Raw genomic sequence first — 14,789 nt, forward strand, 5'->3', positions numbered from 1 at the left:
CCTCTCCCACTGTGACAGGGCAATCCTCTCCCACTGTGACAGGGCAATCTAACCTAGCTGCCTCTCCCACTGTGACAGGGCAATCCTCTCCCACTATGACACGGCTATCTAACCTCGCTGCCCCTCCCGCTGTGACAGGGCAATGTAACCTAGCTGCCTCTCCCACTCTGACAGGGCAATCCTCTCCCACTCTGACAGGGCAATCTAACCTAGCTGCCTCCCCCACTGTGAGAGGGCAATCCTCTCCCACTGTGACAGGGCAATCTAACCTAGCAGCCTCTCCTACTGTGACAGGGCGATCTAACCTAGATGCCTATGCCACTGTGACAGGGCAATCCTCTCCCACTGTGACAGGGCAATCTAACCTAGCTGCCTCCACCACTGTGACAGGGCAATCTAACCTAGCTGCCTCTCCCACTGTGACAGGGCAATCTAACCTAGCTGCCTCTCCCACTGTGACAGGGCAATCTAACCTAGCTGCCTCTCCCACTGTGACAGGGCAATGTAGCCTAGCTGCCTCTCCCACTGTGAGAGGGCAATCCTCTCCCACTGTGACAGGGCAATCTAACCTAGCTGCCTCTCCCACTGTGAGAGGGCAATCCTCTCCCACTGTGACAGGGCAATCTAATCTAGCTGCCTCTCCCACTGTGACAGGGCAATCAAACCTAGCTGCCTCCACCACTGTGACAGGGCAATCTAACCTAGCTGCCTCTCACACTGTGACAGGGCAATCTAACCTAGCTGCCTCTCCAACTGTGACAGGGCAATCTAACCTAGCTGCCTCTCCCACTGTGACAGGGCAATGTAGCCTAGCTGCCTCTCCCACTGTGAGAGGGCAATCCTCTCCCACTATGACAGGGCAATCTAACCTCGCTGCCCCTCCCGCTGTGACAGGGCAATCTAACCTAGCTGCGTCTCCCACTGTGACAGGGCAATTTAACCTAGCTGCCTCTCCCACCACTATGACAGGGCAATCCTCTCCCACTATGACAGGGCAATCTAACGTCGCTGCCCCTCCCGCTGTGACAGGGCAATCTAACCTAGCTGCCTCTCCCACTGTGACAGGGCAATCCTCTCCCACTGTGACAGGGCAATCCTCTCCCACTGTGACAGGGCAATCTAACCTAGCTGCCTCTCCCACTGTGACAGGGAAATCCTCTCCCACTATGACACGGCTATCGAACCTCGCTGCCCCTCCCGCTGTGACAGGGCAATGTAGCCTAGCTGCCTCTCCCACTGTGACAGGGCAATCCTCTCCCACTGTGACAGGGCAATCTAACCTAGCTGCCTCTCCCACTGTGAGAGGGCAATCCTCTCCCACTGTGACAGGGCAATCTAACCTAGCTGCCTCTCCCACTGTCACAGGGCAATCAAACCTGGCTGCCTCTCCCACTGTGACAGGGCAATCCTCTCCCACTGTGACAGGGCAATCTAACCTAGCTGCCTCTCCCACTATGACTTGGAAATCTAACCTAGCTGCCTCTCCCACTGTGACAGGGCAATCTAACCTAGCTGCCTCTCCCACTGTGACAGGCCAATCCTCTCCCACTGTGACAGGGCAATCCTCTCCCACTGTGACAGGGCAATCTAACCTAGCTGCCTCTCCCACTGTGACAGGGCAATCCTCTCCCACTATGACACGGCTATCTAACCTCGCTGCCCCTCCCGCTGTGACAGGGCAATGTAACCTAGCTGCCTCTCCCACTGTGACAGGGCAATCCTCTCCCACTCTGACAGGGCAATCTAACCTAGCTGCCTCCCCCACTGTGAGAGGGCAATCCTCTCCCACTGTGACAGGGCAATCTAACCTAGCAGCCTCTCCCACTGTGACAGGGCGATCTAACCTAGATGCCTATGCCACTGTGACAGGGCAATGTAGCCTAGCTGCCTCTCCCACTGTGAGAGGGCAATCCTCTCCCACTGTGACAGGGCAATCTAACCTAGCTGCCTCTCCCACTGTGACAGGGCAATCTAACCTAGCTGCCTCCACCACTGTGACAGGGCAATCTAACCTAGCTGCCTCTCCCACTGTGACAGGGCAATCTAACCTAGCTGCCTCTCCCACTGTGACAGGGCAATCTAACCTAGCTGCCTCTCCCACTGTGACAGGGCAATGTAGCCTAGCTGCCTCTCCCACTGTGAGAGGGCAATCCTCTCCCACTGTGACAGGGCAATCTAACCTAGCTGCCTCTCCCACTGTCACAGGGCAATCAAACCTGGCTGCCTCTCCCACTGTGACAGGGCAATCCTCTCCCACTGTGACAGGGCAATCTAACCTAGCTGCCTCTCCCACTATGACTTGGAAATCTAACCTAGCTGCCTCTCCCACTGTGACAGGGCAATCTAACCTAGCTGCCTCTCCCACTGTGACAGGGCAATCCTCTCCCACTGTGACAGGGCAATCTAACCTAGCTGCCTCTCCCACTGTGAGAGGGCAATCCTCTCCCACTGTGACAGGGCAATCTAACCTAGCTGCCTCTCCCACTGTCACAGGGCAATCAAACCTGGCTGCCTCTCCCACTGTGACAGGGCAATCCTCTCCCACTGTGACAGGGCAATCTAACCTAGCTGCCTCTCCCACTATGACTTGGAAATCTAACCTAGCTGCCTCTCCCACTGTGACAGGGCAATCTAACCTAGCTGCCTCTCCCACTGTGACAGGCCAATCCTCTCCCACTGTGACAGGGCAATCCTCTCCCACTGTGACAGGGCAATCTAACCTAGCTGCCTCTCCCACTGTGACAGGGCAATCCTCTCCCACTATGACACGGCTATCTAACCTCGCTGCCCCTCCCGCTGTGACAGGGCAATGTAACCTAGCTGCCTCTCCCACTGTGACAGGGCAATCCTCTCCCACTCTGACAGGGCAATCTAACCTAGCTGCCTCCCCCACTGTGAGAGGGCAATCCTCTCCCACTGTGACAGGGCAATCTAACCTAGCAGCCTCTCCCACTGTGACAGGGCGATCTAACCTAGATGCCTATGCCACTGTGACAGGGCAATGTAGCCTAGCTGCCTCTCCCACTGTGAGAGGGCAATCCTCTCCCACTGTGACAGGGCAATCTAACCTAGCTGCCTCTCCCACTGTGACAGGGCAATCTAACCTAGCTGCCTCCACCACTGTGACAGGGCAATCTAACCTAGCTGCCTCTCCCACTGTGACAGGGCAATCTAACCTAGCTGCCTCTCCCACTGTGACAGGGCAATCTAACCTAGCTGCCTCTCCCACTGTGACAGGGCAATGTAGCCTAGCTGCCTCTCCCACTGTGACAGGGCAATCCTCTCCCACTGTGACAGGGCAATCTAACCTAGCTGCCTCTCCCACTGTGAGAGGGCAATCCTCTCCCACTGTGACAGGGCAATCTAACCTAGCTGCCTCTCCCACTGTCACAGGGCAATCAAACCTGGCTGCCTCTCCCACTGTGACAGGGCAATCCTCTCCCACTGTGACAGGGCAATCTAACCTAGCTGCCTCTCCCACTATGACTTGGAAATCTAACCTAGCTGCCTCTCCCACTGTGACAGGGCAATGTAGCCTAGCTGCCTCTCCCACTGTGAGAGGGCAATCCTCTCCCACTATGACAGGGCAATCTAACCTCGCTGCCCCTCCCGCTGTGACAGGGCAATCTAACCTAGCTGCGTCTCCCACTGTGACAGGGCAATTTAACCTAGCTGCCTCTCCCACCACTATGACAGGGCAATCCTCTCCCACTATGACAGGGCAATCTAACGTCGCTGCCCCTCCCGCTGTGACAGGGCAATCTAACCTAGCTGCCTCTCCCACTGTGACAGGGCAATCCTCTCCCACTGTGACAGGGCAATCCTCTCCCACTGTGACAGGGCAATCTAACCTAGCTGCCTCTCCCACTGTGACAGGGAAATCCTCTCCCACTATGACACGGCTATCGAACCTCGCTGCCCCTCCCGCTGTGACAGGGCAATGTAGCCTAGCTGCCTCTCCCACTGTGACAGGGCAATCCTCTCCCACTGTGACAGGGCAATCTAACCTAGCTGCCTCTCCCACTGTGAGAGGGCAATCCTCTCCCACTGTGACAGGGCAATCTAACCTAGCTGCCTCTCCCACTGTCACAGGGCAATCAAACCTGGCTGCCTCTCCCACTGTGACAGGGCAATCCTCTCCCACTGTGACAGGGCAATCTAACCTAGCTGCCTCTCCCACTATGACTTGGAAATCTAACCTAGCTGCCTCTCCCACTGTGACAGGGCAATCTAACCTAGCTGCCTCTCCCACTGTGACAGGCCAATCCTCTCCCACTGTGACAGGGCAATCCTCTCCCACTGTGACAGGGCAATCTAACCTAGCTGCCTCTCCCACTGTGACAGGGCAATCCTCTCCCACTATGACACGGCTATCTAACCTCGCTGCCCCTCCCGCTGTGACAGGGCAATGTAACCTAGCTGCCTCTCCCACTGTGACAGGGCAATCCTCTCCCACTCTGACAGGGCAATCTAACCTAGCTGCCTCCCCCACTGTGAGAGGGCAATCCTCTCCCACTGTGACAGGGCAATCTAACCTAGCAGCCTCTCCCACTGTGACAGGGCGATCTAACCTAGATGCCTATGCCACTGTGACAGGGCAATGTAGCCTAGCTGCCTCTCCCACTGTGAGAGGGCAATCCTCTCCCACTGTGACAGGGCAATCTAACCTAGCTGCCTCTCCCACTGTGACAGGGCAATCTAACCTAGCTGCCTCCACCACTGTGACAGGGCAATCTAACCTAGCTGCCTCTCCCACTGTGACAGGGCAATCTAACCTAGCTGCCTCTCCCACTGTGACAGGGCAATCTAACCTAGCTGCCTCTCCCACTGTGACAGGGCAATGTAGCCTAGCTGCCTCTCCCACTGTGACAGGGCAATCCTCTCCCACTGTGACAGGGCAATCTAACCTAGCTGCCTCTCCCACTGTGAGAGGGCAATCCTCTCCCACTGTGACAGGGCAATCTAACCTAGCTGCCTCTCCCACTGTCACAGGGCAATCAAACCTGGCTGCCTCTCCCACTGTGACAGGGCAATCCTCTCCCACTGTGACAGGGCAATCTAACCTAGCTGCCTCTCCCACTATGACTTGGAAATCTAACCTAGCTGCCTCTCCCACTGTGACAGGGCAATCTAACCTAGCTGCCTCTCCCACTGTGACAGGCCAATCCTCTCCCACTGTGACAGGGCAATCCTCTCCCACTGTGACAGGGCAATCTAACCTAGCTGCCTCTCCCACTGTGACAGGGCAATCCTCTCCCACTATGACACGGCTATCTAACCTCGCTGCCCCTCCCGCTGTGACAGGGCAATGTAACCTAGCTGCCTCTCCCACTGTGACAGGGCAATCCTCTCCCACTCTGACAGGGCAATCTAACCTAGCTGCCTCCCCCACTGTGAGAGGGCAATCCTCTCCCACTGTGACAGGGCAATCTAACCTAGCAGCCTCTCCCACTGTGACAGGGCGATCTAACCTAGATGCCTATGCCACTGTGACAGGGCAATGTAGCCTAGCTGCCTCTCCCACTGTGAGAGGGCAATCCTCTCCCACTGTGACAGGGCAATCTAACCTAGCTGCCTCTCCCACTGTGACAGGGCAATCTAACCTAGCTGCCTCCACCACTGTGACAGGGCAATCTAACCTAGCTGCCTCTCCCACTGTGACAGGGCAATCTAACCTAGCTGCCTCTCCCACTGTGACAGGGCAATCTAACCTAGCTGCCTCTCCCACTGTGAGAGGGCAATGTAGCCTAGCTGCCTCTCCCACTGTGAGAGGGCAATCCTCTCCCACTGTGACAGGGCAATCTAACCTAGCTGCCTCTCCCACTGTGAGAGGGCAATCCTCTCCCACTGTGACAGGGCAATCCAACCTAGCTGCCTCTCCCACTGTGACAGGGCGATCTAACCTCGATGCCTATGCCACTGTGACAGGGCAATCCTCTCCCACTGTGAAGGGGCAATCAAACCTAGCTGCCTCTCCCACTGTGACAGGGCAATCTAACCTAGCTGCCTCTCACACTGTGACAGGGCAATCTAACCTAGCTGCCTCTCCCACTGTGACAGGGCAATGTAGCCTAGCTGCCTCTCCCACTGTGACAGGGCAATCCTCTCCCGCTGTGACAGGGAAATCCTCTCCCACTATCACAAGGCAATCTAACCTCGCTGCCTATCCCGCTGTGACAGGGCAATCTAACCTAGCTGCCTCTCCCACTGTGACAGGGCAATCTAACCTAGCTGCGTCTCCCACTATGAAAGGGCAATCCTCTCCCACTATGACAGGGCAATCTAACCTCGCTGCCCCTCCCGCTGTGACAGGGCAATCTAACCTAGCTGCCTCTCCCACTGTGACAGAGCAATCTAACCTAGCTGCCTCTCCCACTGTGACAGGGCAATCTAACCTAGCTGCCTCTCCCAATGTGACAGGGCAATCTAACCTAGCTGCCTCTCCCAATGTGACAGGGGAATCTAACCTAGCTGCCTCTCCCACTGTGAGAGGGCAATCCTCTCCCACTCTGACAGGGCAATCTAACCTAGCTGCCTCTCCCACTGTGACAGGGCGATCTAATCTAGATGCCTATGCCACTGTGACAGAGCAATCCTCTCCCACTCTGACAGGGCAATCTAACCTAGCTGCCTCTCCCACTGTGACAGGGCGATCTAACCTAGATGCCTATGCCACTGTGACAGAGCAATCCTCTCCCACTGTGACAGGGCAATCTGACCTAGCTGCCTCTCCTACTGTGACAGGGCAATCTAACTTAGCTGCCTCTCCCACTGTGACCGGGCAATCCTCTCCCATTGTGACAGGGAAATCCTCTCCCACTGTGACAGGGCAATCTTCTCCCACTGTGACAGGGCAATCTAACCCAGCTGCCTCTCCCACTGTGACAGGGCAATGTGACCTATCTGCCTCTCCTACTGTGACAGGGCAATCTAACCTAGCTGCCTCTCCCACTGTGACAGGGCAATGTAACCTAGCTGCCTCTCCCACTGTGACAAGGCAATGTAACCTAGCTGCCTCTCCCACTGTGACAGGGCAATCCTCTCCCACTCTGACAGGGCAATCTAACCTAGCTGCCTCTCCCACTGTGAGAGGGCAATCCTCTCCCACTGTGACAGGGCAATCTAACCTAGCAGCCTCTCCCACTGTGACAGGGCGATCTAACCTAGATGCCTATGCCACTGTGACAGGGCAATCCTCTCCCACTGTGACAGGGCAATCTAACCTAGCTGCCTCTCCCACTGTGACATGGCAATCTAACCTAGCTGCCTCTCCCACTGTGACAGGGCAATCTGACCTAGCTGCCTCTCCCACTGTGACAGGGCATTCCTCTCCCACTATGACAGGGCAATCTAACCTCGCTGCCCCTCCCGCTGTGACAGGGCAATCTAACATAGCTGCCTCTCCCAATGTGACAGGGCGATTTAACATAGCTGCCTCTCCCACTGTGACAGGACAATCTAACCTAGCTGCCTCTCCCACTGTGACAGGACAATCTAACCTAGCTGCCTCTCCCACTGTGACAGGGCAATCTAACCAAGAAGCCTATGCTACTGTGACAGGGCAATCCTCTCCCACTGTGACAGGGCAATCTAACCTAGCTGCCTCTACCACTGTGACAGGGCAATCTAACCTAGCTGCCTCTCCCACTGTGAGAGGGCAATCCTCTCCCACTGTGACAGGGCAATCTAACCTAGCAGCCTCTCCCACTGTGACAGGGCGATCTAACCTAGATTCCTATGCCACTGTGACAGGGCAATCCTCTCCCACTGTGACAGGGCAATCTAACCTAGCTGCCTCCACCACTGTGACAGGGCAATCTAACCTAGCTGCCTCTGCCAGTGTGACAGGGCAATCTAACCTAGCTGCCTCTCTCACTGTGACAGGGCAATCTAACCTAGCTGCCTCTCCCACTGTGACAGGGCAATGTAGCCTAGCTGCCTCTCCCACTGTGAGAGGGCAATCCTCTCCCACTGTGACAGGGCAATCTAACCTAGCTGCCTTTCCCACTGTGAGAGGGCAATCCTTTCCCACTGTGACAGGGCAATCTAACCTAGCTGCCTCTCCCACTGTGACAGGGCGATCTAACCTCGATGCCTATGCCACTGTGACAGGGCAATCAAACCTAGCTGCCTCTCCCACTGTGACAGGGCAATCTGACCTAGCTGCCTCTCACACTGTGACAGGGCAATCTAACCTAGCTGCCTCTCCCACTGTGACAGGGCAATCTAACCTAGCTGCCTCTCCCACTGTGACAGGGCAATGTAGCCTAGCTGCCTCTCCCACTGTGAGAGGGCAATCCTCTCCCACTATGACAGGGCAATCTAACCTCGCTGCCCCTCCCGCTGTGACAGGGCAATCTAACCTAGCTGCGTCTCCCACTGTGACTGGGCAATTTAACCTAGCTGCCTCTCCCACTATGACAGGGCAATCCTCTCCCACTATGACAGGGCAATCTAACCTCGCTGCCCCTCCCGCTGTGACAGGGCAATCTAACCTAGCTGCCTCTCCCACTGTGACAGGGCAATCCTCTCCCACTGTGACAGGGCAATCCTCTCCCACTGTGACAGGGCAATCTAACCTAGCTGCCTCTCCCACTGTGACAGGGAAATCCTCTCCCACTATGACACGGCTATCGAACCTCGCTGCCCCTCCCGCTGTGACAGGGCAATGTAACCTAGCTGCCTCTCCCACTGTGACAAGGCAATCCTCTCCCACTCTGACAGGTCAATCTAACCTAGCTGCCTCTCCCACTGTGAGAGGGCAATCCTCTCCCACTGTGACAGGTCAATCTAACCTAGCAGCCTCTCCCACTGTGACAGGTCGATCTAACCTAGATGCCTATGCCACTGTGACAGGGCAATCCTCTCCCACTGTGACAGGGCAATCTAACCTAGCTGCCTCTACCACTGTGACAGGGCAATCTAACCTAGCTGCCTCTCCCACTGTGACAGGGAAATCTAACCTAGCTGCCTCTCCCACTGTGACAGGGGAATCTAACCTAGCTGCCTCTCCCACTGTGACAGGGCAATGTAGCCTAGCTGCCTCTCCCACTGTGACAGGGCAATCCTCTCCCACTGTGACAGGGCAATCTAACCTAGCTGCCTCTCCCACTATGAAAGGGCAATCCTCTCCCACTAGGACAGGGCAATCTAACCTAGCTGCCTCTCCCACTTTGACAGGGAAATCTAACCTAGCTGCCTCTCCCACTGTGACAGGGGAATCTAACCTAGCTGCCTCTCCCACTGTGACAGGGCGATCTAACCTCGATGCCTATGCCACTGTGACAGGGCAATCCTCTCCCACTGTGACAGGGCAATCAAACCTAGCTGCCTCCACCACTGTGACAGGGCAATCTAACCTAGCTGCCTCTCACACTGTGACAGGGCAATCTAACCTAGCTGCCTCTCCCACTGTCACAGGGCAATCTAACCTAGCTGCCTCTCCCACTGTGACAGGGCAATGTAGCCTAGCTGCCTCTCCCACTGTGAGAGGGCAATCCTCTCCCACTATGACAGGGCAATCTAACCTCGCTGCCCCTCCCGCTGTGACAGGGCAATCTAACCTAGCTGCGTCTCCCACTGTGACTGGGCAATTTAACCTAGCTGCCTCTCCCACTATGACAGGGCAATCCTCTCCCACTATGACAGGGCAATCTAACCTCGCTGCCCCTCCCGCTGTGACAGGGCAATCTAACCTAGCTGCCTCTCCCACTGTGACAGGGCAATCCTCTCCCACTGTGACAGGGCAATCCTCTCCCACTGTGACAGGGCAATCTAACCTAGCTGCCTCTCCCACTGTGACAGGGAAATCCTCTCCCACTATGACACGGCTATCGAACCTCGCTGCCCCTCCCGCTGTGACAGGGCAATGTAACCTAGCTGCCTCTCCCACTGTGACAAGGCAATCCTCTCCCACTCTGACAGGGCAATCTAACCTAGCTGCCTCTCCCACTGTGAGAGGGCAATCCTCTCCCACTGTGACAGGTCAATCTAACCTAGCAGCCTCTCCCACTGTGACAGGTCGATCTAACCTAGATGCCTATGCCACTGTGACAGGGCAATCCTCTCCCACTGTGACAGGGCAATCTAACCTAGCTGCCTCTACCACTGTGACAGGGCAATCTAACCTAGCTGCCTCTCCCACTGTGACAGGGAAATCTAACCTAGCTGCCTCTCCCACTGTGACAGGGGAATCTAACCTAGCTACCTCTCCCACTGTGACAGGGCAATGTAGCCTAGCTGCCTCTCCCACTGTGACAGGGCAATCCTCTCCCACTGTGACAGGGCAATCTAACCTAGCTGCCTCCCCCACTATGAAAGGGCAATCCTCTCCCACTAGGACAGGGCAATCTAACCTAGCTGCCTCTCCCACTTTGACAGGGAAATCTAACCTAGCTGCCTCTCCCACTGTGACAAGGGAATCTAACCTAGCTGCCTCTCCCACTGTGACACGGCAATGTAGCCTAGCTGCCTCTCCCACTGTGACAGGGCAATCCTCTCCCACTGTTACAGGGCAATCTAACCTAGCTGCCTCTCCCACTATGAAAGGGCAATCCTCTCCCACTAGGACAGGGCAATCTACCCTAGCTGCCTCTCCCACTGTGACAGGGCAATCAAACCTGGCTGCCTCTCCCACTGTCACAGGGCAAACTAACCTAGATGCCTCTCCCACTGTGACAGGGCAATCTAACCTAGATGCCTCTCCCACTGTGACAGGGCAATCTAACCTAGCTGCCTCTCCCACTGTGACTTGGCAATCTAACCTAGCTGCCTCTCCCACTGTGACAGGGCAATCTAACCCAGCTGCCTCTCCCACTGTGACAGGCCAATCCTCTCCCACTGTGACAGGGCAATCCTCTCCCACTGTGACAGGGCAATCTAACCTAGCTGCCTCTCCCACTGTGACAGGGCAATCCTCTCCCACTATGACACGGCTATCTAACCTCGCTGCCCCTCCCGCTGTGACAGGGCAATGTAACCTAGCTGCCTCTCCCACTGTGACAGGGCAATCCTCTCCCACTCTGACAGGGCAATCTAACGTAGCTGCCTCCTCCACTGTGAGAGGGCAATCCTCTCCCACTGTGACAGGGCAATCTAACCTAGCAGCCTCTCCCACTGTGACAGGGCGATCTAACCTAGATGCCTATGCCACTGTGACAGGGCAATCCTCTCCCACTGTGACAGGGCAATCTAACCTAGCTGCCTCCACCACTTTGACAGGGCAATCTAACCTAGCTGCCTCTCCCACTGTGACAGGGCAATCTAACCTAGCTGCCTCTCCCACTGTGACAGGGCAATGTAGCCTAGCTGCCTGTCCCACTGTGACAGGGCAATCTAACCTAGCTGCCTCCACCACTGTGACAGGGCAATCTAACCTAGCTGCCTCTCCCACTGTGACAGGGCAATCTAACCTAGCTGCCTCTCCCACTGTCACAGGGCAATCTAACCTAGCTGCCTCTCCCACTGTGACAGGGCAATGTAGCCTAGCTGCCTCTCCCACTGTGACAGGGCAATCCTCTCCCACTGTGACAGGGCAATCTAACCTAGATGCCTCTCCCACTGTGACAGGGCAATCCTCTCCCACTGTGACTGGGCAATCTAACCTAGCTGCCTCTCCCACTGTGAGAGGGCAATCCTCTCCCACTGTGACAGGGCAATCTAACTAGCTGCCTCTCCCACTGTGACAGGGCGATCTAACCGAGATTCCTATGCCACTGTGACAGGGCAATCCTCTCCCACTGTGACATGCAATCAAACCTAGCTGCCTCTCCCACTGTGACAGGGCAATCTAACCTAGCTGCCTCTCCCACTGTGACAGGGCAATCTAACCTAGCTGCCTCTCCCACTGTGACAGGCCAATCGTCTCCCACTGTGACAGGGCAATCCTCTCCCACTGTGACAGGGCAATCTAACCTAGATCCCTCTCCCGCTGTGACAGGGCAATCCTCTCCCACTATGACAGGGCAATCTAACCTCGCTGCCCCTCCCGCTGTGACAGGGCAATCTAACCTAGCTGCCTCTCCCACTGTGATAGGGCAATCTAAACTAGCTGCCTCTCCCACTATGACAGGGCAATCCTCTCCCACTATGACAGGGCAATCTAACCTCGCTGCCCCTCCCGCTGTGACAGGGCAATCTAACCTAGCTGCCTCTCCCACTGTGACAGGCCAATCCTCTCCCACTGTGACAGGGCAATCTAACCTAGCTGCCTCTCCCACTGTGACAGGGCAATCCTCTTCCACTCTGACAGGGCAATCCAACCTAGCTGCCTCTCCCACTGTGAGAGGGCAATCCTCTCCCACTGTGACAGGGCAATCTAACCTAGCAGCCTCTCCCAATGTGACAGGTCGATCTAACCTAGATGCCTATGCCACTGTGACAGGGCAATCCTCTCCCACTGTGACAGGGCAATCTAACCTAGCTGCCTCTACCACTGTGACAGGGCAATCTAACCTAGCTGCCTCTCCCACTGTGACAGGCCAATCCTCTCCCACTGTGACAGGGCAATCCTCTCCCACTATGACACGGCTATCGAACCTCGCTGCCCCTCCCGCTGTGACAGGGCAATGTAACCTAGCTGCCTCTCCCACTGTGACAAGGCAATCCTCTTCCACTCTGACAGGGCAATCTAACCTAGCTGCCTCTCCCACTGTGAGAGGGCAATCCTCTCCCACTGTGACAGGTCAATCTAACCTAGCAGCCTCTCCCACTGTGACAGGTCGATCTAACCTAGATGCCTATGCCACTGTGACAGGGCAATCCTCTCCCACTGTGACAGGGCAATCTAACCTAGCTGCCTCTACCACTGTGACAGGGCAATCTAACCTAGCTGCCTCTCCCACTGTGACAGGGAAATCTAACCTAGCTGCCTCTCCCACTGTGACAGGGGAATCTAACCTAGCTACCTCTCCCACTGTGACAGGGCAATGTAGCCTAGCTGCCTCTCCCACTGTGACAGGGCAATCCTCTCCCACTGTGACAGGGCAATCTAACCTAGCTGCCTCCCCCACTATGAAAGGGCAATCCTCTCCCACTAGGACAGGGCAATCTAACCTAGCTGCCTCTCCCACTTTGACAGGGAAATCTAACCTAGCTGCCTCTCCCACTGTGACAAGGGAATCTAACCTAGCTGCCTCTCCCACTGTGACACGGCAATGTAGCCTAGCTGCCTCTCCCACTGTGACAGGGCAATCCTCTCCCACTGTTACAGGGCAATCTAACCTAGCTGCCTCTCCCACTATGAAAGGGCAATCCTCTCCCACTAGGACAGGGCAATCTAACCTAGCTGCCTCTCCCACTGTGACAGGGCAATCAAACCTGGCTGCCTCTCCCACTGTCACAGGGCAATCTAACCTAGCTGCCTCTCCCACTGTGACTTGGCAATCTAACCTAGCTGCCTCTCCCACTGTGACAGGGCAATCTAACCCAGCTGCCTCTCCCACTGTGACAGGCCAATCCTCTCCCACTGTGACAGGGCAATCCTCTCCCACTGTGACAGGGCAATCTAACCTAGCTGCCTCTCCCACTGTGACAGGGCAATCCTCTCCCACTATGACACGGCTATCTAACCTCGCTGCCCCTCCCGCTGTGACAGGGCAATGTAACCTAGCTGCCTCTCCCACTGTGACAGGGCAATCCTCTCCCACTCTGACAGGGCAATCTAACGTAGCTGCCTCCTCCACTGTGAGAGGGCAATCCTCTCCCACTGTGACAGGGCAATCTAACCTAGCAGCCTCTCCCACTGTGACAGGGCGATCTAACCTAGATGCCTATGCCACTGTGACAGGGCAATCCTCTCCCACTGTGACAGGGCAATCTAACCTAGCTGCCTCCACCACTTTGACAGGGCAATCTAACCTAGCTGCCTCTCCCACTGTGAGAGGGCAATCTAACCTAGCTGCCTCTCCCACTGTGACAGGGCAATGTAGCCTAGCTGCCTGTCCCACTGTGACAGGGCAATCTAACCTAGCTGCCTCCACCACTGTGACAGGGCAATCTAACCTAGCTGCCTCTCCCACTGTGACAGGGCAATCTAACCTAGCTGCCTCTCCCACTGTCACAGGGCAATCTAACCTAGCTGCCTCTCCCACTGTGACAGGGCAATGTAGCCTAGCTGCCTCTCCCACTGTGACAGGGCAATCCTCTCCCACTGTGACAGGGCAATCTAACCTAGATGCCTCTCCCACTGTGACAGGGCAATCCTCTCCCACTGTGACTGGGCAATCTAACCTAGCTGCCTCTCCCACTGTGAGAGGGCAATCCTCTCCCACTGTGACAGGGCAATCTAACTAGCTGCCTCTCCCACTGTGACAGGGCGATCTAACCGAGATTCCTATGCCACTGTGACAGGGCAATCCTCTCCCACTGTGACATGCAATCAAACCTAGCTGCCTCTCCCACTGTGACAGGGCAATCTAACCTAGCTGCCTCTCCCACTGTGACAGGGCAATCTAACCTAGCTGCCTCTCCCACTGTGACAGGCCAATCGTCTCCCACTGTGACAGGGCAATCCTCTCCCACTGTGACAGGGCAATCTAACCTAGATCCCTCTCCCGCTGTGACAGGGCAATCCTCTCCCACTATGACAGGGCAATCTAACCTCGCTGCCCCTCCCGCTGTGACAGGGCAATCTAACCTAGCTGCGTCTCCCACTGTGATAGGGCAATCTAAACTAGCTGCCTCTCCCACTATGACAGGGCAATCCTCTCCCACTATGACAGGGCAATCTAACCTCGCTGCCCCTCCCGCTGTGACAGGGCAATCTAACCTAGCTGCCTCTCCCACTGTGA

Source organism: Conger conger, chromosome 10 (genome assembly GCF_963514075.1).
Source record: "Conger conger chromosome 10, fConCon1.1, whole genome shotgun sequence".
NCBI classification, from domain to species: Eukaryota; Metazoa; Chordata; class Actinopteri; order Anguilliformes; family Congridae; genus Conger; species Conger conger.